The sequence below is a fragment of the Cervus elaphus genome, chromosome 12, assembly GCF_910594005.1.
Source record: "Cervus elaphus chromosome 12, mCerEla1.1, whole genome shotgun sequence".
Classification (NCBI taxonomy): Eukaryota; Metazoa; Chordata; class Mammalia; order Artiodactyla; family Cervidae; genus Cervus; species Cervus elaphus.
The window spans coordinates 83,382,847-83,407,600 of NC_057826.1; positions in this window are offsets into that span (position 1 = coordinate 83,382,847).

A 24,754-nucleotide genomic window follows, 5' to 3' on the forward strand; every position below is an offset into this window, starting at 1 on the left:
ACCCAGAGAACAAACATTTGGATACCAAAAGGGGAAGGGGACATGGGATGGATTGGGAGATGGGGACTGACATATATACACTGCTGCTGCTGCTGCTAAGTCACTTCAGTCGTGTCCGACCCTGTGGGACCCCATAGACGGCAGCCCACCAGGCTCCCCTATCCCTGGGATTCTCCAGGCAAGAACACTGGAGTGGGTTGCCATTTCCTTCTCCAATGCATGAAAGTGAAAAGGGAAAGTGAAGTTGCTCAGTCATGTCCAACTCTTAGCGACCCCATGGACTGCAGCCCACCAGGCTCCTCCGTCCATGGGATTTTCCAGGCAAGAGTACTGGAGTGGGTTGCCATTGCTTTCTCCAATATATACACTACTATGTATAAAATAGATAATGTGAGGACTGACTGTAAAAAAAATAAATGAAAAATAAAGTATTTTTAAAAAGAAGAAGAACTTGCTACTGATGGAGACTGAGTGACTTCTAGAAGGTTGAAAGTCGAAAGTCACTGGACTGAAGAGTGAAGAGGCCAAATGGAACCCTGGGATTGCCAAGCTCCCCAGTACTGAGCCCTGTGCATGGGCAATTCATCACCAGTCAGGTTCTCGGGAACTCCCTGGAGGACAAACACATGACCCAATCCTCTCTCTACCCAAATGAAAGGACGCGGGCAAAGGCGAGCTGCTGCTTCTCCATCTGCTCTGAGAAAAGCGCTTCCCCACCTCTCTGGTGATTGTGTGAAGAGATGTGACTCAAGATGGGTGGCCCAGCCCAGCCACCGTGGACCCACTGGATACAGCAGCAGGGCCACAGGGGGACCTCCCTGCTCATTCACGTGATCGCCAGGCCAGGCCAGGCCCGGCTCACCCAAGGGGAGACGAGCACTTTCGTGTGTGTCCTCCTGTTTGTGATGGTTTGTGGGTCAGGTTAACACACACTGAGCACCTACTGTGTGCTCCCACACGCCAGTTTCCCGTTTCCCCTGTTAGAGCTCCGTTTCTGAGGGCGCTCATATTCTTGACTCTTCCTGACCTCTGAATACCACCAAAACTCATCTGTGTCCCCTGTCCTCGGCATACAGTCCCTACTAGCAAATCTGGCAAATGAATTTAAACTAAGCCTTCACTAAAAGGCTGATAATAATACATGTGCTCCGTCTTCCAGAAAAGAAGTAAAAGTTTCCTGAGTCGATCAAATCCGGAAAGACCTGGATTGAGTCCTACTCCATGATTTATTACCTGTGTGATCTTAGGCAAGTCACTTAACCTCTCTTAGACTTAATTTTCTTCTCTGCAAAAATAAGAAAGGAAGGGACTTCTTGGTGATCCAGTACCTGGGACTCCATGCTCCCAATGCAGGGGGCCCAGCTTCCATTCCTGGTCAGGGGACTAGATCCCACATGTCACAACTAGGAGTTCATGGCTAAAAGGTCCTGTTGCTGCAACGGATACCCAAGATGGCCAAATAAATAAGTATTAAAAATAAGAAAGAAAGAAAGAAAGGTAGGTAGGTAGGTAGGTGGGTGTTCTCCTGCACATTGTCATAAGGAAAGATCTCTTTTTTTGCTCTTTCAATGCCCTTGTAAGAAAGACAGGTTAATGGTGGGACTTCCCATCCTTCAGACCCATGCCTGACCCTCTCCAGAAGTGTTCCTTTCCTGCCCTAGAACTGAGGGCTGTCTCCTGCTCCACACTCTGGAAGCATTTACTATGAGTTTCTCTGGATTGTGAATTTATCCAAGGCAGGAACCATCACCCACAAAATATTGGAGGGAAAAATTGTGGGTATTTTTACTTTCCCTGGGCTTTTTGCAAAGTAAGTCATGTTAACTGTTGGCTGATTGACTAAATTTGAGCCCTATCTGGACACCGGGAGGGGGATTCTACCCATAGGCACAGACCCCATCCAGTGACCTTTCAGTTTTATATTTTGAAAACCATCAATTCAGGCTACTAATCCTCAAAGGCCAGCTCATACCCCATGCCTTCCAAAACCTTCCCCAAAGTTCGCTTTTGTTTCAAAGCATATCTCATTGTTTCAGATGGATTTGTTCTCTTATTTTTACCCATTCGTCTCTCTCACTCATTCTCTGACTAAGCCAGGGTCTGGCACTCAGCAGAGGTCTGTTAGTGAAGTAATGGAAGGCTTTGATTCTAAGCAGATAGAGAAATGCCAGACCCTGAAGTTAAGGTCTAAGGACTAGCTGAAGCGGAATTGGTGGCCAGCTCAGTCTACAGGTAAGAGTCCCCTGTGGTGACCACATCTGTTTTTGTGCATTTGCACAGCAGGAGAGGAGTCAAAAGTGCTTGGTTTGGACCAAATTGTTACAGAAATACTTGGTTTTCTTCAAATGGTGACATGTGCCCTTTGCAATCCTATGTCCCCTTGAATGAATGAATGGATGATTGAATTTCAGAGGGTGGTGCCCATGAGATATTACTCGGCCTTGAAGCCCTAACAGAACTCATGGTAGTGAGTGGTAGAAACAGAAGGGCCACAGTGTTCCTGAGCTGTGGGGCCAACTCTTTCAGGGAAGGGCTATTGGGTCTCCACAGTGCGGGACAGGGATGCTCTTGAAAGAGATGAAGAGGAGCAGCATTTTACAGATACCAACTTGTACAGAGTTGGAGAGACAAAGGCAGAGACTGAGAGATAAATGAAGCAATACATCAATGAGAATCAAGAAGCAGCAGTTAGAACCCTGTATGGAACAACTGATTGGTTCGAGCTTGAGAAAGGAGCATGACAGGGCTGTCTGCTGTCACCCTGTTTGTTTAGCCTATACCCTGAGCACATCATGAGAAATGCTGGGTGGGATGAGTTATAAGCTGGAATCAAGATAGGTGGGAGAAACATCAACAACCTCAGAAATGCGGATGATACCACTCTAATGGCAGAAAGTGAAGAGGAACTAAACAGCCTCTTGATGAGGGTGAAGGAGGAGAGTGAAAGAGCCAGCTTAAGACTAAATATTAATAAAAACTAGATCATGGGATCTGGCCCCATTACTGCATGGAAAATAGAAGGAGAAAATGTGGAGGTAGTGACAGATTTGTTCTTGGGCTCTAAAATCACTGTGGATAATGACTACAGCCATGAAATCAGAAGACAATTGTTTCTTGGCAGGAAAGCAATGACTAACCTAGACAGTGTGTTGAAAAGCAGAGACTTGACTGTGCTGACAAAGGCCTGTATAGTCAAGGCTATGGTCTTCCCAGTGGTCATGTAAAGTTGTGACAGCTGGACCTTTGAAAGAAGGCAGAGTGCCAAAGAACAGCTGCCTTTGAACTGTGGTGCTGGAGAAGACTCCTGAAAGTTCCCTGGACAGTAACGAGATCAAGTCCATCAATCTTAAGGGAGATCAACACTGAATGTTCACTGGAAGGAATGATGCTGAAGCTGAAGCTGAAGCTCCAGTATTTTGGTCCTCACGCCCACCACTACCACACACACACAACACAGATGCACAACTGGAAGAGAAAAGGCTTGATGGCCTGGTGTGAACAGACGACGTGTTGGAAAAGTCTCTGATGCTGGGAAAGATTGAGGGCAGAAGGAGAAGAGGGTGTCAGAAGATGAGATGGCTGGGTGGCATCACCAGTGCAAAGGTCATGAACTTGGGCAAGCTGCAGGAGATGGTGAGGGACAGGGAGACCTGAAGTGCTGCAGTCCGTGGGGTCTCAAAGAGTCGGACACAACCGAGCAACTCAACAACAACAACAACATGAGGGAAGACTCAAAAAAGTAGGCTTGGCCTCAAATGACCAAGAACAAGGTGCACCTTGAGAGGTTTTATTTACATGGGAAGGAATAAACAGTCCTCTGAATATCACAATGGAGCTGGGTTGCTTGCATTTGTGAAGGCACAATCCCCACCCCTACCACTACCATACACACCATGTAGAGACACAACTGGTATAAAGAGAAGGCTTGATGGCGTGAAGCAGACCTCTCTGCCCCTTCAAATGTGCTCAGGTGTCCAATCTGATTTCCGACCCCTCACCAGAGCTTTCTGCAACTCCTTGACTTCCCTTTCTCTGACCACACAACCAAGCGGTTAATTATTTTCAAGACAGATTGTTGTAGGTCACCTTCTCTTCCTGGCAAGGCCCATGGTTTAGTAGCTAATCACCTCCTGCAGTTCTCTGCAAAAGGGTTGATACCTTGAAGGTGCTCAGTATAGAATATAGATGGATTAACGAGTGGTGAAAAAGAAATTTCTGGAATAGGAGCCAGACTCAGAAGAGAAAGATATGAGGAGATAACCCACGTTTAATTTCCCTCTGGTGATGTGTGCTTGGGAGGAAGGAAGTCAGGGGAGGGACAAGTTTTGTCTGCCTACCCTCTCTTTGGGGAAACCAGGCTCCTCCTTCTGTCTGTAGTTTGGGCAGGCAAGTGACACCTGAGAGGGCATCTGACCAGTCCTGGCCAATGAGAGTTCTCTACCCAGTAACTGGCTCAGAGTTAGGCAACTGAGCCAATCAGAGCCCTCTCGGGATTTTTCTAGGATTCTGGAAAAAGAAGCTCCTCTGTTCTCAGGAATAGCCAGTGATGATGATGATTCAAGGCTGTTGGTGACTGATTTTTCCAGTATGTGGAGAGCCTGCTTGAGAACAAAACCAACAGAGAAAATCAGAGTCAGGAGACAAGGAAAAGAGGCTGGTTCCTGGTGTCTTGATGGAACCTGTGATTTAGCAGTGTTGGAAGTGAATTTGATATCTTCCCAGATGGCACAGTGGTAAAGAATCTGCCTACCAGTGCAAGAGGCGTGGATCTGATCTCTGGGCTGGGAAGATCCCCTGGAGTAAGAAATAGCAACCCACTCCAGTACCCTTGCCTGGGAAATTCTGTGGACAGGAGCCTGGTGGGTTACAGTCCATGGAGTCGCACAGTCAGACATGACTGAGCATGCGCATGCAACAACACAAGTGAGTCCATCTGGGGCTTTTTTCTTATTGGGAGGCTTCCCAGGTGCTGCTAGTGGTAAAGAACCCACCTGCCAATGCAGGAGAGGTAAGAGACGTGGGTTCGATCCCTAGGTCAGGAAGATCCCCTGGAGAAGGGCATGCCAACCCACTCTAGTATTCTTGCTTAGAGAATCCCATGGACAAAGGAACCTAGTGGACTACAGTCCATAGCATCGCAGAGTCAGGCACAACTGAAGTGACTTAGCATGCACAAAGTGAACTTGCTTCTTGAACCTCCCAATTTTATCAGCCAATAAATCCCATCCTCACCCAGTTTTTAAATTAAGACCAATAATTCTGTAATAGAAAGAGACCTGACTAATTAGGAAATGAATAGTCAATGTAATTTACTCAGACTCTGGTTTCAGAAAAATAGCTAATAAGTACCAGAGTGAAAATTGGTGATAACATTAGCAACTGGGAAAGAAGGGGCTTCCTTAAACTGTGAGCCAAGAAGGCCTCTTTTAGTGGCAGAAAGGAGGCAGCCGTGGGGAGACATGTGAGATGGTTTTCCCGGCTGAGGCATCAGCAAGGACAGAGCCTCTGAGAACGGAAGGAGCTTCAGCTCTTGAGGCACAGAACAAAGGCCATCGTGGCTGTACCCACGTGAGCAACGGGGAGATTGCCAAAACCAGACAGAGACGCAGGCCTGGAGGGCCGTAGGGACGAAGATGGGGAATACAGATTTTACTCCAGGATAGAAAATCACTGAGGGAACAGTGTGATCTGATCAGCTCTGGCTGTGGTGAGGACAGGGGAACAGAGGCAGAGGCAGGAAGGTCAAAGAGGAGGCTGATGTGAGAGCCCACGTGAGTGGTGAATGGTGGCTTGAACTGTGGTGGGGGAAGGAGATGGAAGCAAGAGGGTGGGGTCTGCATGAATCTTGGAAGGAGGGCTCGCATGAGTTACACTGGACGCAGGAGGGGAAAGAGCGAGAAATCAGACATTTCCTGAGATGATGAAGCCTGGGGAGCAAGAAGTTTTGGGCACATATATGTGACTTGCCAGTATAAGTAGGATTTGGAAAGTTAAACATGCCAAAAGGTATGCTCTAGGCTGTCATCTGCTGTGGAACTGAAGATCAGCTTGGCCTGGAGACTGGCTGAGAGAGGCTTGATGACTTGGTGGGTGGCTGGGTGATAGAGTTTTGGATGGAGGAATGCAAAGATGGATGGATGGGTGGAGGCAGAGATAGATGGGTGGATGAATGGATGGAATGATAGATGGGTGGGTGGAGAAATGGGTGGATGGGGATGAGTGGCTGAGTGTTGGTGTGGGCATTTGCATGGATGACATGCGACATTCACTTTGGATGTCAAGGCCACATCAAAATCTTACACTGTAGGATGTTCTCACATTTCACTTGGCTGACAGCTTGTCTTAGGTAAACACCGACTCCCCAGGAGACTTAGTGGGGACTGAGTTAAGAGGCAGTTGGATTTTGGCATCCTTTGTCTGGAAAGAGGTGAGGTGCAGACTGGGGCAATTCGTACCAATGGGCCTGGAAACCAGAAGTACAGCTTCCTAACTGCACCTGCCACCACTTGGGGACAAGAAGGATGCATAGAGTCTCGTTCAGCCCACTTCTTGCTTCCTCCTAGCTCTTCTTTATAATGCTACCTGGGAGGGCTGCCTGGGCTCCATTCATAGGCCCAGGGAGAGAGCAGCTGACATCCACATCGCGAGTATTTATGGGCAAGCAAAGGAAAACACCCCTCCAATGAGGAATCCCAAGGAAACTCTATGAGGACCAAGAGGATGGTTCTACCTGGGCATCCAGAGGTCTGGACTTCAGCCTCATCTAATTCTTCACTTTTTTTCTGTAAGCCTTTATTCTGTAAAGCTGGATTCGGTCATCTCCAAGAACTCTTACATGGAGATTTTATGAAATATCAATTTCTTGGTTATTTTAAAGATTCTTGATTTAAAAAAACTTTATTGAACTCTGATTTACATAGCATAATATGCATCCATTTTATGTGTATAATTAAGTGATTTTTAGTAAATTTACAGAATTGTGTAGTCACCACCCAATCCAGTTTTAGAAGATTTTCATCAGCCCCAAAAGATCTTTGTGTCTCTTTGTAACCAATCCTCATTTCTATCCTCAGCCCCAGGCCATCATTAACTTACTTTCTGTCTCCAGATTTGCTGTTTCTGGACAGTTCATACAAATAGAATCATGCAATATGTGATCTTTTGTACCTGACCTCTTTTATTTAGAATAATGTTTGTAAGAGTCATCCTTGTTGTGGTACTTTTTTTTTTTTTTTTTTTTGGACAATGGAAGTAATAATGAAACTTTAAATAAGGGCTTACTCTTACTTTTCTATGTACTCTATATATACTCTCCCAACGAATCCCATCATTTATTTCATACACATTGGATTTGAGTGAATTTCATTCCAACTTTCAAAGCTTGAATTTTCAATGTAAATTTTGGAAAAGTCTGGATTCTAAGTGATAGATAGCATGTGTCTGGTTGGTTTGTTGCTTGGTTGGCTGGGCCTTCTTGGGCCAGTTCTTTGGCTACTTCTGCTTATTACTCCTTTAAAAATGGTTTGTCCACCACCTTATCTCTGAAAACATCCACTGCCCTCCCTGCGACTGAACTGGCGATGGATTGCTTCAGCAACCACAGGATATTTGTTTGCTTGTTTAACAGTCCCATTGCAGCATTTTGTCTGGGGCCAGGTTTGGGAAGGGAGGCCACTTCTGAGCAAAGGGTGAGCCAAAATACAAATGTTTACAGTGACCCACAGGCTAGCCCTGACACATTTGCCTGGAAGCACCAGGCTGTATTTGTCCTTGTGCCTTGCCACCCACTGGACCATGGCAACTCGTTGTGTTCCAAGTGTGCACTGGGCATTGAAGACACAGAGATGAACTAAATCAACAGATCTTCTCATGCTTCCGTGTGTTGCCTTGGGCAAATTATTATGTACTTTCTCTGGTCCTTGATTTTCTTATCTGTAAAATGGGGATAATAGTGGTACCTGCCTCCCAGGACATCTATAAAGAGAAAACACCTGCTAAATACATATGACTGTGTCTGACACTTAGAAAGTGTTCATTTAAGTGGCAGCTAAATTATTATTAAAATTGACATCATTGTGACACACATTATTGTGTCATTATTCGTGACACTGTACAGGAGGCTGTGATCAAGACCATTCCCAAGTAAAAGAAATGTAAAAAGGCAAATGGCTGTCTGAGGAGGCCTTACAAATAGCTGAGAAAAGAAGAGGAGCAAAAGGCAAAGGAGAAAAGGAAAGATACACCCATCTGAATGCAGAGTTACAAAGAATAGCAAGGAGAGATAAGAAAGCCTTCCTCAGTGATCAGTGCAAAGAAATAGAGGAAAGCAATAGAATGGGACAGACTAGAGATCTCTTCAAGAAAACTAGAGATACCAAAGGAACATTTCATGCAAAGATGGGCACAGTAAAGGACAGAAATAGTATGGATCTAACAGAAGCAGAAGATATTAAGAAGAGGTGGCAAGAATACACAGAAGAACTATACAAAAAAGATCTTCATAACCCAGATAACCATAATGGTGTGATCACTCACCTAGAGCCAGACATCCTGGAATTTGAAGTCAAGTTGGCCTTAGGAAGCATCACTACGAACAAAGCTAGTGGAGGTGATGGAATTCCAGTAGAACTATTTCAAATTCTAAAAGATAATGCTGTGAAAGTGCTGCACTCAATATGCCAGCAAATTTGGAAAACTCAGCAGTGGCCACAGGGCTGGGAAAGGTCAATTTTCATTCCAATCCCAAAGAAAGGCAATGCCAAAGAATGCTCAAACTACTGCACAATTGCACTCCTCTCACAATTAGCAAAGTAATGCTCAAAATTTTCCAAGCCAGGCTTCAACAGTACATGAACCGTGAACTTCCAGATGTTCAAGCTGGATTTAGAAAAGGAAGAGGAACGAGAGACCAAATTACCAACAGCTGTTGGATCATCAAAAAAGCAAGAGAGTTCCAGAAAAACATCTCCTTCTGCTTCATTGACTACGCCAAAGCCTTTGACTGTGTGGATCACAACAAACTGTGGAAAATTCTTCAAGAGATGGGAATACCAGACCACCTGCCTCCTGAGAAATCTGTATGCAGATCAAGAAGTGAGAGTTAGAACTGGACATGGAACAAGAGACTGGTTCCAAATTGAGAAAGAAGTACATCAAGGCTGTATATTGTCACCCTGCTTATTTAACTTATATGCAGAGTACATCATGTGAAATGCTGGGTTGGATGAAGCACATGCTGGAATCAAGATTGCCAGGAGAAATATCAATAACCTCAGATACGCAGATGATAACCACCTTTATGGCAGAAAGCAAAGAAGAACTAAAGAGCCTCTTGATGAAAGTGAAAGAGGAGAGTGAAAAAGTTGGCTTAAAGCTCAACATTCAGAAAACTAAGATCATGGCATCTGGTCCCATCACTTCATGGCAAATAGATGGGGAAACAATGGAAGCAGTGAAAGACTATTTTTTTAGGCTCCAAAATCAGAGCAGATGGTGACTGCAGTTATGAAATTAAAAGACACTTGCTCCTTGGAAGAAAAACTGTGACCAACCTAGACAGCATATTGAAAAGCAGAGACATTACTTTGCCAACAAATGTCCATCTAGTCAAAGCTATGGTTTTTTCAGTAACCATGTATGGATGTGAGAGTTGGACGATAAAGAAAGCTGAGCACCAAACAATTGATGGTTTTGAACTGTGGTGTTGGAGAAGACTCTTGAGAGTCCCTTGGACTGCAAGGAGATCCAACCAGTCCATCCTAAAGGAAATCAGTCCTGAATATTCATTGGAAGGACTGATGCTGAAGCTGAAACTCCAATACTTTGGCCACCTGATGCAAAGAGTTGACTCACTGGAAAAGACCTTGATGCTGGGGAAGAGTGAAGGCAGGAGGAGAAGGGGACGACAGAGGATGAGATGGTTGGATGGCATCACCGACTCGATGGACATGAATTTGAGCAAGCTCTGGAAGTTGGTGATGGACAGGGAAGCCTGGCGTGCTGCAGTCCATGGGGTTGCAAAGAGTTGGACGTGACTGAGCTACTGAACAGACTGTGACATACCCCTGTCCTCAGACAATTAACTTTCTTCATAGGGACACAAGCGTGAACAACCATAAGACAATCTGATGAGTGTCAATGGAAGTTTGTTAGGGGAACTCTGGGCACAGAGAAGATAATGAGGTGTGGGAGATGGCTAGTCATGGGCACTATTCCAAACACTGACATGTCAGATATAATTCTTGAACAGTTCTCACTACCTCCCATCCACCTAAAGAGATTACCATCCAGCCCTTAGTATGACCTCATGTCCCGCAAGAAGAGTCTCATTTGTTGTTGTTTAGTCTCTAAGCCGTATCCAACTCTTTGCGACTCCACGGACTGTAGCCTGCCAGGTTCCTTTGTCCATGGGATTTTCCAGGCAAGAATATTGGAATGGGTTGCCACTTCCTACTCCAAGTGATCATCCCAGCCCAGGGATCAAACCTGGGTCTCCTGAATTGGCAGGCAAATTCTTTACCACTAAGCTACGTAGGAAGCTCGATGAGTCTCCTGGTTGGTCTTAAATCCTGCCGTCACCCCACATGAGTGTGTGCTATGGCCCTGCCTCTTCTTCTGCCTCTTCTTCCCTCCCTGGGCCCATCTGTCCATCTAAATCCTTCTTCCCAGGGTGCTACTCATATCTGACCTGTTCCCAAAGTTCTCTGTGACTCCTCTAGCTCACCTGGGCCCTTCCTTCACAACTTTAGGGGCTTTGGGGCATCAGGAAGTAATGTGAAGGACCTGGAAAACACAAGTCCTCTACTTTATAGAAATGAATGTCCAGGGAGAAGTAACCTGATAAAGGGTAGCAATGACACCTCCCTGACTTATGTGTCCAACCTGGCAGTTATCTGGATTCCTCCCTCTGACCAGCTCCAACCCATCGCCATGGCCTGCTATCTCCAGGTCCTAAATCGCTCTCCTGTCCACCCACCTTGGGCTCTTCAGCCACCACCTAGGTCTGAGTCGCCATCATTTCTCAGACCCCGCCCCCTCCCCACCATCCCCAGGCTCCCCCAAATATGGTGTCCCCAGCAGCACAAGAATGATCCTTCTAAAATGTGGATCTGACCATCCCACTTCCCCACGGAGAATTTCAGTGGCATCCCCCACTTTATTCCCACTCCAGAATAAAGTTCACCCTCTTTAGCAACACTTTCCAGGCCAGCAATGATGAAGCCTGGACACCATTGCAACCTCTGACCCTCCACATTTGACAGGTGCACGCTAGGGAGTCTCACTTAGGACTCTGAACCCACTGTAGCCCTCACCCCAAGTGTTAGCACAGACCCTTGCTCCCTGCCGGAATTCTTCCTCTCCTCCTCCCTATTCCAGCCACACTCCCCTTTACCTAGGTAATACCTGCTCCCATTGTCAGCAAGGCCTCCCCGGGTGGGGTTAGCCGTCCTGCTCCGGGCTCCCGCAGTCCTCTCTGCCTCCGGGTTCGGGTGCCTGCCCCTGTGCGGAGCGCTGTTATGGTGCCGTCTTCCCCATGTGTGTTCTCAGCTGGATCACCAGCCAATCTGCTGCCCGCAGCACCGTGTTTCACAGGCAGGCAGCCAGTGCGTGGTTATGTTGTGCTGCTCTTGTTTCCTTTTATGTCATTGAAAAGTTCCACGATACCTAGTGCTCTGCAACTTGCCTCTGCTACTTGACAGTGTTGGGGGTTGAAGGAACCTAGAAATAACTCCCCTCTCTCTTCCAAGCAGCCAGCTTTATTACTGATGGGAGCTAGGCTGGAGGACGTGGCTTCAGTGCTGACCCGCCCAGCCCCATTCTGGATCTGCAGAGGGATACACTTCCCCAGGATTACTGCCTCCTTCTGGGAGAAAGGGGAGGAAAGGAAACGGCCAGGTCTCTGATTGGATCAGAAGGATGCAGGCACCCAGCTCTGGCCCAATCACCTGTGATGGGTGGGCAGGACCTCTGATACAGTTCTCCATCTCCCAACTCTTGAATGGACCAAGGGAAGGTGCATTTCTCAGAAGAAGGGGAAGATGCTGGACAGAGATAATGGGAGTATTCACTTCCCAGGATATCAGACCTCCCCAGGTTTATTCTTTCTCCTCTGGGTGATGCTCCCCCACTTTTTAAACTTATTTATTTACTTGGCTGCACCAGGTCTTAATTGCAGCACTGGAGATCTTCCATCTTCATTGTGGCATGATCTTTTAGTTGTGGCATGTAGGATCTAGTTCCCTGACCAGGGATCAAACCTGAGCCCCCTTCACTGGGAACATGGAGACTTAGCCACTGGACCACCAGGGAAGTCCCTGGGTGATGCCCCTTAAGACAAATATTTTAACATGACATCATGGTTCTCAACCTTGTGGGTAAGGCCTCTTTCTGACATAAAAAGATATTCCTGCCTCCCTCTCTCCCACTTCCCTGTGATAAAGGCCCTAAGTTAATAAATGCTTGGGGTTCATGGCAGAGATATTTAAATTGATTACCACACATCCATTCTCCCCACCTTCCTTAGTTAACAGAATCCCTAGCTTTGGCTAAACATGTTCCAGCCAGGATAAAAGACTCTGTTTCTCAGCCTCCCTTGCAGCTTGGGTGTGGACCATGTGATCAAACTCTGCCAATGAAAGCTTTGTGTGGCACTTCTGAAAAATCACCTCAAAAGAGAAAGATATATACCTTTCTTTCCTCTTTTCTTTCTGCTTGGAACAGAGGTCTGATGGCTGGAACTTCAGCAGCCATCCTAGACCATAAAGATAGAAAACACATTCTGAAGATGGCAAAGAAGAAAGATAGGAGTTTTAGCTCCTGATATAATCATAGAAATTCTGCTTCAACTCCAAACTGTCTCCTCTCAGACTTCTTTTATATAAGAGATTAAGAAATGTTGATCTTGTTTTAAGCTGCTGCTGTTTTTCCATTGTATGCAGTTGAATCTAAACCTAAGGTATACAGAACCAAAAGATTCATAGAACCTTTGAAATCAGGCTCCCAGAAGTTTGGGCCCTAGAGTTTGAAACAACTGAATTAGAGAGTGTATTGCGAAGGGAATCACGAGGGAGGTATGGTGGGGGCCTAGAAACTATATCCACTGGGGTATGATAGGTAAACTGGGAATGTTAAGTCAAAAGATGAGCAGATCCAGGGATCACATTTCTGAGGGTCAGTTTCAAAGAAGACTGATGAAACTTCTGGAGGGTGTAGAGCACAGAAATTACCAGAAGACAGAATTCATCACTAACTTTCTAATAGATAGAGTAACTTAGAAATGGAATAGGTGTGTAAGCATGAATGGTATATTAGGATTCTCCAGAAGAAGATCCAATAGGATATATATTTGTTGTTGTTAAGTTGCTAAGTCACATCCAACACTTTTGCAACCCTATAAACTGTAGCCCACCAGGCTCCTCTGTCCATAGGATTCTCCAGGCAAGAATACTGGAGTGGGTTGCCATGCCCTTCTCCAGGGGACCTTCCTGACCCAGGAACTGAACCTGTGTCTTCTGCATTGGCAGATGAATTCTTTACCACTGAGTCACCTGGGAAGCCCTAGGATATATAGAGAAAGAAATTTACTGTAAGAGATTGAATTACATTACTATGGAGGCTGAGAAGCCCCACAATCTGCTGTCTGCAAGCTGGAAGTCCAGGAAAGCCCGTGGTGAAGTTCCAGTCCAAACTTCAAGGCCTGGCAACTTTGAGACAAGGGGAGTCAAGGGTGTAAGTCCTAGTTCATGTCCAAAGGCCTGAGAGCCAGGAGCACTGATGTCTAAGGGCAGGAGGAGATATGTGTCCTAGCTCAAGTAGAGAGAGTGAATCTGTTCTCCCTCCACCATTTGGCTCTGTTCAGACCCTCCACAGATTGGATGGTAGCCACCCACATTGGTGACAGTGATCTTTACTCAGACTGCTGATTCCAATGTTAAATGTCTTCCAGAAACACTCTCACAGACACACTTAGAGAGAATGTTTTAGCAGCTGTCTGGGCATCCTTTAGCCCAGTCAAGTTGACACATAAAAATAACCCTCACAGGTGCCCATCAATTTTTTAATTGGCTAAAATTTGATTAAATCATGTGATTCCAAGAAAATTAGAGAAGGCTTTGCCAAAAGTTGGGACTTTGGGCTAGGATTTCCAATATCCAATATATCTTACCATATCTAGAAACTTAGAACAGTGCAAGGCATGTAGTAAGTGCTCAGTACACCTTTGTTTGGTGAATGAATGCATGAATGAATGAGAACCTTGCCTATAGACCAATTTCTATATGGATCCAAACGAAGAAAGAGCAGAGATTTCTTTTTGCAGTCTTTTTATAATTTTTTAACATTTTTTATGTAATTTTAAAGGTTGCTTTCCATTTACAGTTATCACAAAATATTGGACATATTGCCCATGTTGTACAGTACATCCTTATAGCCTATCTTATACCCAATTGCTTGTACTTCTTAACTCTCCACCCCTGCTTGGCCCTGCCTTCCCCTCTCCCTATTGGTAACCACTAGTTTTTCTCTGTACATGTGAGTCTAAGAGCAGAGAATTTTCATTGAAAGAAAAATCTGAAGACTTGTCTCTATACTTGGGACAAAATGCCATATACATAGGTATGTTCTGGAAACCCTTTGGAGGCATAATTTAAAGACATCCTTGTGGGAAGTGGTAGCAGGTGAGAGGGATGTTCAAGAAGGAGGGGACACATGTATAGCTACAGCTGATTCATGTTGGTGTGTGGCAGAAACCAATACCACATTGTAAAGCAATTATCCTCCAATCACAATTTTTTTTTTAATTTTAAAAATTCAATAAACTTCTCAGCATGTGCAAAAAAGAAAAAAGACATCTTGTTCCCTGGAGGACTTCCTTCCTGTGGTATATTTGGGGAAAAGCATCACCCTCAGAGCTGCTTATGGGCTATCTGTAGGGAGGCTGCTTCCTTCATGCCCTTGGGAGTCACTTCTGACCACACCGGAACTTCTGTCCTCCATGTGGTCCTGCTGCTGTCACCATGACCTCTATGGAGGGGTGAGGAGGAGAGCCACACTTCCTGGCACCCCTCCACCCCCTAAATGAGCCAAGGCAGAGAGGAGGGGTTGTGGACATCTCAAAGGAATCCTAACACAGGGGAAGAAATTGAAGGCGCAGGTAAGCAGGGTACTTCCCACGGAGAGAAAATAGCAGGAGCAGTGGAGGGGTGGGCTCTCTGTGGGGGTGGGTGCCCCGCGGTCTCCTTGGGCCCCTGGATGCTCCTTCCCCTCCAGCAGTGTTGCTTGCTTCTGAGAAATCTCCATGAGATGACCCTCCAGTTAATGGAACTCCATCTCTTGCCTGGGCTTCACAGGTAGGACTAGTGGTAAAGAATCCACCTGCAATATGGGAGACCTGTGTTCGATCCCTGGGTTGGGAAGATCCCTTGGAGGAGGGCATGGCAACCCACTCCAGTACTCTTGCTTGGATCATCCCATGGACAGAGGAGCCAGGCTGTCTATGGTCCATCAAGTCACAAAGACCTTTCTTGCCTATGGGGGCTGGACTTGCTTCCAGATGAAACCCCCTTCCCGCTAGACAGAGGGAGGGACAGTATTATTCCCCAGCGTCCCCTTCTCAATGCCAGAGAGATCTGGGTTAAAATGACACTGACTGGGACTTCCTCGGTGGTCTAGTGGTTAAGAATCCACTTTTCAATGCAGGAGATGGGTTTGATCCCTGGTCAGGGAACGTGCTGCGGGTCGACTAAGTCTGAACACTGCAACTGCTGAAGCCCACACATTCTAGAGCCTGTGCTCTGCAACAAGAGAACCCACTGAAATGAGAAGCCCTCACACCGCAGGCAGAGAGTAGCCTCCCTGCTCGCTGCAGCTAGAGAAAAGCCTTTGGGCAGCAGTGAAGAGCCTGTGCGCCACAATAGAGACCCAGCACACCCAAAACTAAAAAAGAAATGACACCGAACTGACTTTGGGTGGAGAGGTAGGAAACAGTAGGAGAGTCTAGGGGAGCCCTGGCACTTCTGAGTCGGCTCTGCTCTAGGCCTCCTGCCTCCCCATTCACACACACACACACACACACACACACACACACACACACACTCACAGATAGCACTCCCAGGGACCAACAGTCATCTCGAGGGACTCAGAGTCCAGACCCGTACATAGAAAGGCAGGGAAACTCTTCCCTAAATTCATTACCTGTTATATGAGGAGAGAGAATAGTGGTGTCCATTTCCCTTTATTCATCCTTGTATTTCCAAACCATCCTCGGAGGACAGCCACAGTGCAGGAGACAGGCCATTACCTGGGCTGCCTTCACACCGCACAGGTGCTGTCCACAGCGAGCCCTTTGAGTCCATGAAGGGTAGCGAAAGCTATGAAACCCGATTTTTCCCCTGGTCCAGTGCCCCACGCTAACCTCTGACAGCAGAAGGGAGGTAGGGTGAGGATTTATGGCCTCTCTGCACATGGCAAGTCCCCCCTGGGGGAGAGGAGTGTGAGAATGTTGGCCCTTCCTGTTACAGATGGATGAAGTATATTAGGGGTCATGATTTATGGGACCACAGAGAGATTTCATCTGGAATAAAGTTTCCTTGTATTCAGAGGTGGAGAAGTAGCTGACCTTCCCTAATGCCGGCACTATTGCTCTGGGAGAAAATGATCAATTTCCTCACAAAGACCCTTTGAGGCGGCAGACAGAGCCCTAGCAGGCTGGGAGCATCGCAAGAAGCATCTGGTTTTTCCTTTTCCATTATTCAGGCACTCCCGGTATCGTGGAGGGTTGAGTAAGGCGCAATCATAATGCACACGCTTTTATCTCAAAGGGTTGGTATTTTTAGTATGGAAGCCAGGCTAAATGAAATTAAAGTTTAAAAAAAATGAAAAGAAAGGGAACATATATTGAGGCTTAGATCACTGGCCAAGATTACATGCGCATTCTTCAGCTCTGAATCTCCATGGAACGATTCTTCTGGGGCGGGGGGCTGGGGGTGGTGGTGTGAGGGCTGGGGGCGGGGCTCATTTCAGGGCAGAGGGAGCCGTGGTGATGGGGCCACCTCCACATCCTCAGCTGCCAGGGCTGGCCTTACTCATCCCTGGGAAGGAGGGCAGGCAGTCCCAGTTCCCGAGCCCCCAGCCCTGTCCTGAGCAGGCTCGATCCTCTGCTGAGTCTCACTGACCCTTGCGAGGACCCTGTGAAGCAGGTCCCAGCACTCCCATTTTGCAGGCGGCAAGACTGAAGCCCAGAAGCTCAGCTTTACTTGCCCAGGTCGCTCTGCTGGGAGCAGCAAAGCCGGGAGCCCAGCTCTAGTCTGTCCAGTGCCGCCCCTGTTCCTGCCTGGCCCCTGCCACCACCAAGAGGGAGACTTTGCCTCAGGAATGTGGACGATGCAAATATTTGCCTCCTCCCTCCAGACCAAAATCCTGTTTTTCTGGATTAATAGGAACCTTAGTCCAATCAGGCCCTAAAATATAATTAAAAAGTGCTGACAGCACCCACCCCCATCCCCCCTGTACCCCCCCACCCCACCACTGAGACAGTCTGGAGCTGGGTCAGCACAGTCTGGGACTGGCTGAGGGGCAGCAAGCTGGGGGCCCTAAACTCAGACCTCAAGACACCAGAGAGAGCCTACAGGAACCCTGCAAGCAGCCTCCTCACGGCCCACTCAGTCCTAGTTTCAGGCCATCGTGGAGGGGAACCCGCCGACAGTGACTCTCGCCTGCAGCGAGGAGCACGGCCACTGCCCCTCTGGGCCGTGTTGAGGTGGCCTTGGAGTCAGGGCCCTGGGCCGGGAGGCAGCCAAGAAGTTCAAGCCAACGCTGGTCATTCTCTGACGGTTGGAGCGGGCAGGTCTGTGACCTGGCAGCATCTGTCCACTGAGCCATCTCCCTGCCGAGAGTCAAGGTGAAATTTCTTGGAAATGCAGGATAGAGTAGGAGAAGGATTCTTTGATTTTAGAGGCAGAAGGGCCTGTGTCAAATCTCTGTGGTGCCTCCTACTGGCTGGATGACCTGGGGCAAGTTATTTAACCTCTCTGGACCTCCATTTGCCCCCATGATGAAGATGACTGTGATGACCTCATGAGATTATTGCTAAATGAAATAAGTACTGAAAGTACTTAGCCCAGTGCTCTCCTTGAGGCCAAGGCCCTATTTTATCCTCGCATCCGGCTGAGGGGACTGCGCGGGCCTTTTTGGAATTCTCTTCCTACTAGGGCACAATGGAAGGAGCCTGAGCGACAACTCACGTGAGGCCTGAGTTCTTGTGCAAGCTCTGCCTCATTACCTTCCCATGACAAGTGGCTACTGTCTCTAGGCTCACTTCACAGTGAAGGAGGGACGTGTGTGTGTGCATGTGTACAAGTGTGCATGTGTTTCTTCCATGGCGACAGCAAGGGTTGGAGTGCTGGGTAGGCCTTTGGAGGTACCCCAGGCACATGCACGGTCCTGTCCAATCTTCCAGCTTTCTGCGTGTTGATCCTCAGGCCAATCACTGAATTCTTCAGGGCTGCCCTTTCGCTGGCTTTCAAGTGGGCAACAGGGTGGCTGCCAGGTTCTCACCTGCTCTCAGACAATCCCCCTGAGGCCGTGGCCATCTCCTCCCAGCCCAGGTGACAGCTGGCTCTGGAGCTGTCCTTGCCCTCTGGGAGAATGTTCTTCTGCTCTTCTGGCAAGACCGGGTTCTTCCATGGAGGGGAAGCCAGACCTGAGATTTCTGTGTCCCCAGTGCTATCTTGGGAACACAATTGCGTGTTTGAAGAATCCCCACTAGATCTTAAAACAAAACTGTGTGTGCGTGTGTGCACGCATGCGAGCGTGGGTGCATTTCCATATTCTTCTTAGAGAAAGAGCAAGCTTACTATTTACAGCAACGTGCTTTCCCAAGTACCTTCTGAATGGCTTACCTCCCGTGACCCTCGCGCGTCCCCTCCCTGGAGAGCCAGAGCGGGCCATAGACCTCACCCTGCAGGGGATGCGCAGGCTCAGAGAGGTGGGGAGACTCACCAGAAGTCGTGGACCCTCCAGACCAGCTCCCTCTCACCTCTTAACATAACTTCGTGAGAGAACAGGCATGGCCACGTGTGCCAAGGCCTACCTTTTGCAGCAGAAGGTGGGCATGGTCCGAGGGAATCCCCCACCCCACCACACACACTTCCTCACCCTCTGCACAGAACCTGAGGGGCTGCCAGATGAGGAAGTGGCAGGTGGGGCATTGGCCTCTCTTCTGTGTCCTTCCAGCAGTCCTCCCCGCCCCTGAGATGAGCAGCCTCCTTCCTCATGGGGTAGACTAGGGCATGGTGAGGCTCTGGATGGGCCAGGAGGAGGCCTCCATGCAGGGAATATAAGGATGGGTGACCCTGCGGTGAGGGGACAGCGGGAGGGGTGTGTGCGGTGGGGGGATGCAGCCTGCTCGGGGATGCCATGCAGGGCCCTCCTCTAATCCAGGCCCGCCCGGGGAAGGGGCCTGGCATGACAGAGTGGGGATGGTGGGGGTGTGTTTGTGTGTATATGAGAAGGAGAGAGAGACCGAGGGGCCTCTGAGAGCTGGAGGAGCCACAGGGACACAGCAGCTGAACTGATTCCAGGGATCAGACATCTCCAGGATGTCCGTCTTGGGCAGCACCTTCCTCTGTTTCCACGCCCCTGGCCTCCAGATCCCCCTAGTGCCTTAGAAAACACCAGGTGGGCCACGGAAAACTCACAGGGCAGGGCAGCTGAGCAGGCCGCCTTCTGAGCACAGCAAGCGAGTTCAGTCTGAGGGCCTGGGTCTCCTCGTGTCAGACGCAGGGCGAGGCCCAGCGCAACACCAGGCTGCGCGGCTTCAGAGAGATGGCGTGGGTCGTAAAACGGCCCACAGCAGTGCATGAGCCCGGTCCTGCCAAGGGGACTCTGGGCACGGAGAGTCGCAGGAGGGATGAGTCTGCACCTTCACGTTGATCGTTATTTCCACTCTGACTCGTGTGTCTGGAGGCCGGCCTGTGAAGGGGACCTCAAGGGGAGGAGAAGCGGGGCGGCCGGCTGAGGAAGGCTGGCCTGTGGGCTCCCTCGGCAGTCCAGGCGCGGCCGGGCTTCCCGCTGGGCCCTGCCGGGGCTCAGTTCCTGGCGGGTGGCTGTGAGAGGCCTCCCTTCCCGGGCAGAGGGCACAGGCAGACAGCCAGGTCTTGTGGCGGCCAGACCGAACACCTCCCCCTGGCCAGCCCATACCTGGACCTACTTAAACATCCCACCTAGGCTTGCCCAGTGGTCCTGGGATGTGGGATGCTTGACCTGGGCCTGTGTGTGCCCAGACCTGATTCCATGAAGCAAACACTGGCCTTGGAGTTAGGGGACCCGATTTGAATTCAGCTCCATTCCTGGACAAGTAAGTCCCTTCCCAAAGCTCAGTTTCAACATCAGTAAAATGGAAGTAAGAAGTAAGTGTCAACCTCACAATGTTGCTGGGATGATTGAATGTGAAAAAAAATATAACCTCATATAATATAAGAATACTGAAGTGGGTTGCCATTTCCTTCTCTGGGGTTCTCCTGACCCAACAATTGAACCTGGGTCTCCTGCATGGCAGGCAGATTCTTAACCAACTGAGCTGCAAGGGAATCCCCATGTAATACATAGCAAGGTACATCACATCTGCTTAGTTACTGTCAGCAACCATGTGTTATTGTTTACATAATTGTGAAGAGGAACTAAAAAGCCTCTTGATGAAAGTGAAAGAGGAGAGTGAAAAAGTTGGCTTAAAGCTCAACATTCAGAAAACTAAGATCATGGCATCTGTTGCATCACTTCATGGCAAATAGATGGGAAACAGTGTCAGACTTTATTTTTTTGGGCTCCAAAATCACTGCAGATGGTGATTGCAGCCATGAAATTAAAAAACACTTACTCCTTGGAAGGAAAGTTATGACCAACCTAGGCAGCATATTAAAAAGCAGAGACACTACTTTGCCAACAAAGGTCCGTCTAGTCAAGGCTATGGTTTTTCCGGTTGTCATGTATGGATGTAAGAGTTGGACTGTGAAGGAAGGTGAGCGCCGAAGAATTGATGCTTTTGAACTATGGTGTTGGAGAAGACTCTTTATAGAGTCCCTTGGACTGCAAGGAGATCCAACCAGTCCATCCTAAAGGAGATCAGTCCTAGGTGTTCATTGGAAGGACTGATGCTGAAGCTGAAACTCCAATACTTCGGCCACTTGATGTGAAGAGTTGACTCATTGGAAAAGACCCTGAGGCTGGGAGGGATTGGGGGCAGGAGAAGGGGACGAAGAGGATGAGATGGCTGGATGGCATCATCGACTTGATGGACATGAGTTTGAGTAAACTTCAGGAGTTGGTGATGGATAGGGAGGCCTGGTGTGCTGCAATTCATGGGGTTGCAGAGTCGGACATGACTGAGCGACTGAATTGAACTGATATAGTTGTCTCTTCCACAGGAGACTAAATTCTTTGAGGACTGTAATCATTTTAAATTCATCTCTGTATTATACAATACTGTTACAGAAATTCAACTTCTTTTGGTGGACTATCAGAAAGTGTGTGTTTATTTTTTTCCTTTTTTTGTTGGAGTATAATTGCTTTACGGTGTTGTGTTAGTTTCAACCACTATGGAGAACAGTATGGAGGTTCTTTAAAAAACTAAAAATAGAACTACCATCTGCTGCTGCTGCTGCTAAGTTGCTTCAATCATGTCTGACTCTGTGCGACCCCGTAGACAGCAGCCCACCAGGGTCCCCCGCCCCTGAAATTCTCCACGCAAGGACACTGGAGTGCGTTGCCATTTCCTTCTCCAATGCATGAAAGTGAAAAGTGAAAGAGAAGTCGCTCAGTTGTGTCCGACTCTTCGCGACCCCATGGGCTGCAGCCTACCAGGCTCCTCCATCCATGGGACTTTCCAGGCAAGAGTACTGGAGTGGGGTGCCATTGCCTTCCCCGATAACTACCATATGACCCAGCAATTCCACTTCTGGGCATATATCTTGGGAAAACTGTGATTCAAAAGGATACATCTATCCCAATATTCATTGCAGCACTATTTACGATAGCCAGGATGTGGAAACAACCCGAATGTCCAACGACGGATGAATGGATAAAGAAGATGTGGTCCACATATGCAATGGAATACTACTCTGCCATATAAAGGAATGAAACTGGGTCATTTGAAGAGATGTGGATGGACCTAGAGTCTGTCATACAGAGTGAAGTAAGTAATAAAGAGAAAAACAAATACTGTGCATTAATGCATATATGTGGAATTTAGAAAATTCAACATTTTTGTACATTAAGCTGCCACTATGTTGAGCTGATGTGTTTACATCATGTCAGATTGTCATCAGAATCTTGCTTATTATGAACCATGCAGTATAGTAAAAACTGGTCCCCTGAACCACTCTATGGTACCCATGTATCTTCATAACCCAGATGCCCTCTCTCTTCCCTCAGTCTCTTCTCTCCCTGCCTCCCCAGCCTCTGAGATCCTTAGGACACTCACCTCTTCCTCTTGGTCCAAACCAGATACATAATGTTCCAGGGGGCATCTGATAAAGTCACATACACTCAGGTAGAGATAACTGATAACCACTTGATGTGTTATTTCTCCAAGGGATTATTTCAATTCGAAGAAAAATTTAAACTTAGAGCAGACATTCTCAACTTGGGTTCATTGGGTAGGGATATACTTCATGTACTCACACTCTATTTTCTTGAGGGAGAAAAGCCATATCTTTGATCAGATTTGTTATCGGTCTGTGAACCAAAAAATGATTTAAGATATGGTTCCCTTGAGCAGTGCTGTCCAGTAGAACTCTTTGTGATAAAGGAGATGTTTCGGATCTGTGCTGCTCGCTATGGAATCACTAACCACTCATGGCTGCTGAGCGAGTGAAATATAAGACAGAGCAAGTGAGAAACTGAATTTTTAAGTTTACTTACATTAGTTAACTGAGATTTAAATTTAAATCACCACATGGGGCTGGTGGCTACTATATTGGATCATGCAGCCTAAGATGATAAAAATTTAGTAGTAGAATTTTATTTTATTATTATTATTATTATTTTGGCTGCACTGTGGTATGTGGGATCTTAGTTCCCCAACCAAGGATCAAACTTGTGCCATGTGCAGTGGAAGCACAGAGACCTAACCACTGGACCACAAGGGAGGTCCCCCATGGTAGAATTTTAGACATTATCAGAGAGGTGGCATTTCAGGGATTCTTATGGGCAGGAATTTCTTAAGGCCTCTGAAATCTGACAAACTCATCTATCCATCTACCCATCTATCCCTCTATTCATCCATTCATCCATCCTTCCATCCATTCATTCACTTATGTGCATGAACCAGCACTAGTATCTGCCGCACAAATATCATGCCTGCAGCACTGGGGGGAGAGAACACAATGATGATTAAGCGAGGTGCTTCCAGTTCATTGGGACCAGCAGGTCTGCTTGAAATGTTCAGGTGGGTCTCTTTGGGGCAACTCATATTTAAGAACCATACTGTAGTCTGAGCCTCGTGACATTTGGCAATCTTGTGAACAAGAAAACGTCTCTTCCCCTGTGGAGGCTGTTTCGTTCCAGGATCTGGGAAAGGAGTAGGATGGGGGGGATCTGCAAAGTGGAAGAGACTGGGGGTGTCTCACAGGTGCTCAGGTTGAGTTTGTAAATGGAAATTTCCTCGTTAACTTTTTACAGCTGTCGAGGCAACCTCTGGGAAACCATGGAACTTAGCATCTGGCTTTCATTGATTTTCAGACTTCTCCTCTTACATGTTATCACTAGCTCATCTACTCCCGGGGTTGTGGTAAGGATTAATTAGCTTTTGTGGATAAGGCTCTTATAGCAGCGCCTGTTGCACAGTGAAAGCTCTGGAAGCATCAGTTATTATTACTGGTAGAGTGCCCGGTAAACGTAGGAGCGGTTAGTGTTCAATACCTGTCTGTGGAATGAAGGACTGAGGTTGCCAAGTACACAACCCTAAAAAGCATCCAACAGAACCAGACAGGAATAGAAACATCAAGGGCTGTAACAGCCTTTGCTGCCTACAAAACGGCCCAGGGCCACGACCAAGGCCATCACGGTTTCTATAGGGACAAAAAAAAAGAAGGCTTCAATGATGGATTCATCAATGAGCCCATGAAGGTTTCCCATCACGGCACGGGCCATGGTTTTTCACGTGGGCATGGACCAGGCATTGCCTAAGACCCGTTCCAGCTAAGTGGATCTGAGAACATGTCACTTGTCTTTAGCGGGGCCTTTTCAATCCCAGAGACATAATGATGAAATCCATGGCTCCTCCAGCCAAAAGCGCTTCAACAGTCCACCATATGAACATAATCAGAGACTGGAATTTGGGTCCAAATGACCCATTTTGCAACAACTAAAGAATTCCCAGTTGTGTCTGTTAGTGAGCATAGAGCCCAGGGGTAGGATGGTACCCCGGGACATCTGTGAGTGAGCTGTGGAGGCACTGTTGGCTCTGTCAAGGGAGGGGTGGACCGGCATCCCCAGAAATAGACAAAACAGCCCCACGAGGTCCAGATGGCACACTGAGGAGTCTCTAAAACTTGGTCTGGGTGAATAACCTCTTTTGTGTCTGGCTGCCATGAAGCTAGACCCAGGCATAACTCTTCTCTGCTGGCTGCCCACAGCCCTCCATGTGGCCTTTGTCTGGTCCGCACAGAGCCCTTTGGCCTCCGTTTCTGTTGTTCCAATTAAAATGCCAGAATGGCTCTCCAGGTCGCCACTAATTCTGTATCCTCTTAACAGGAGGGAA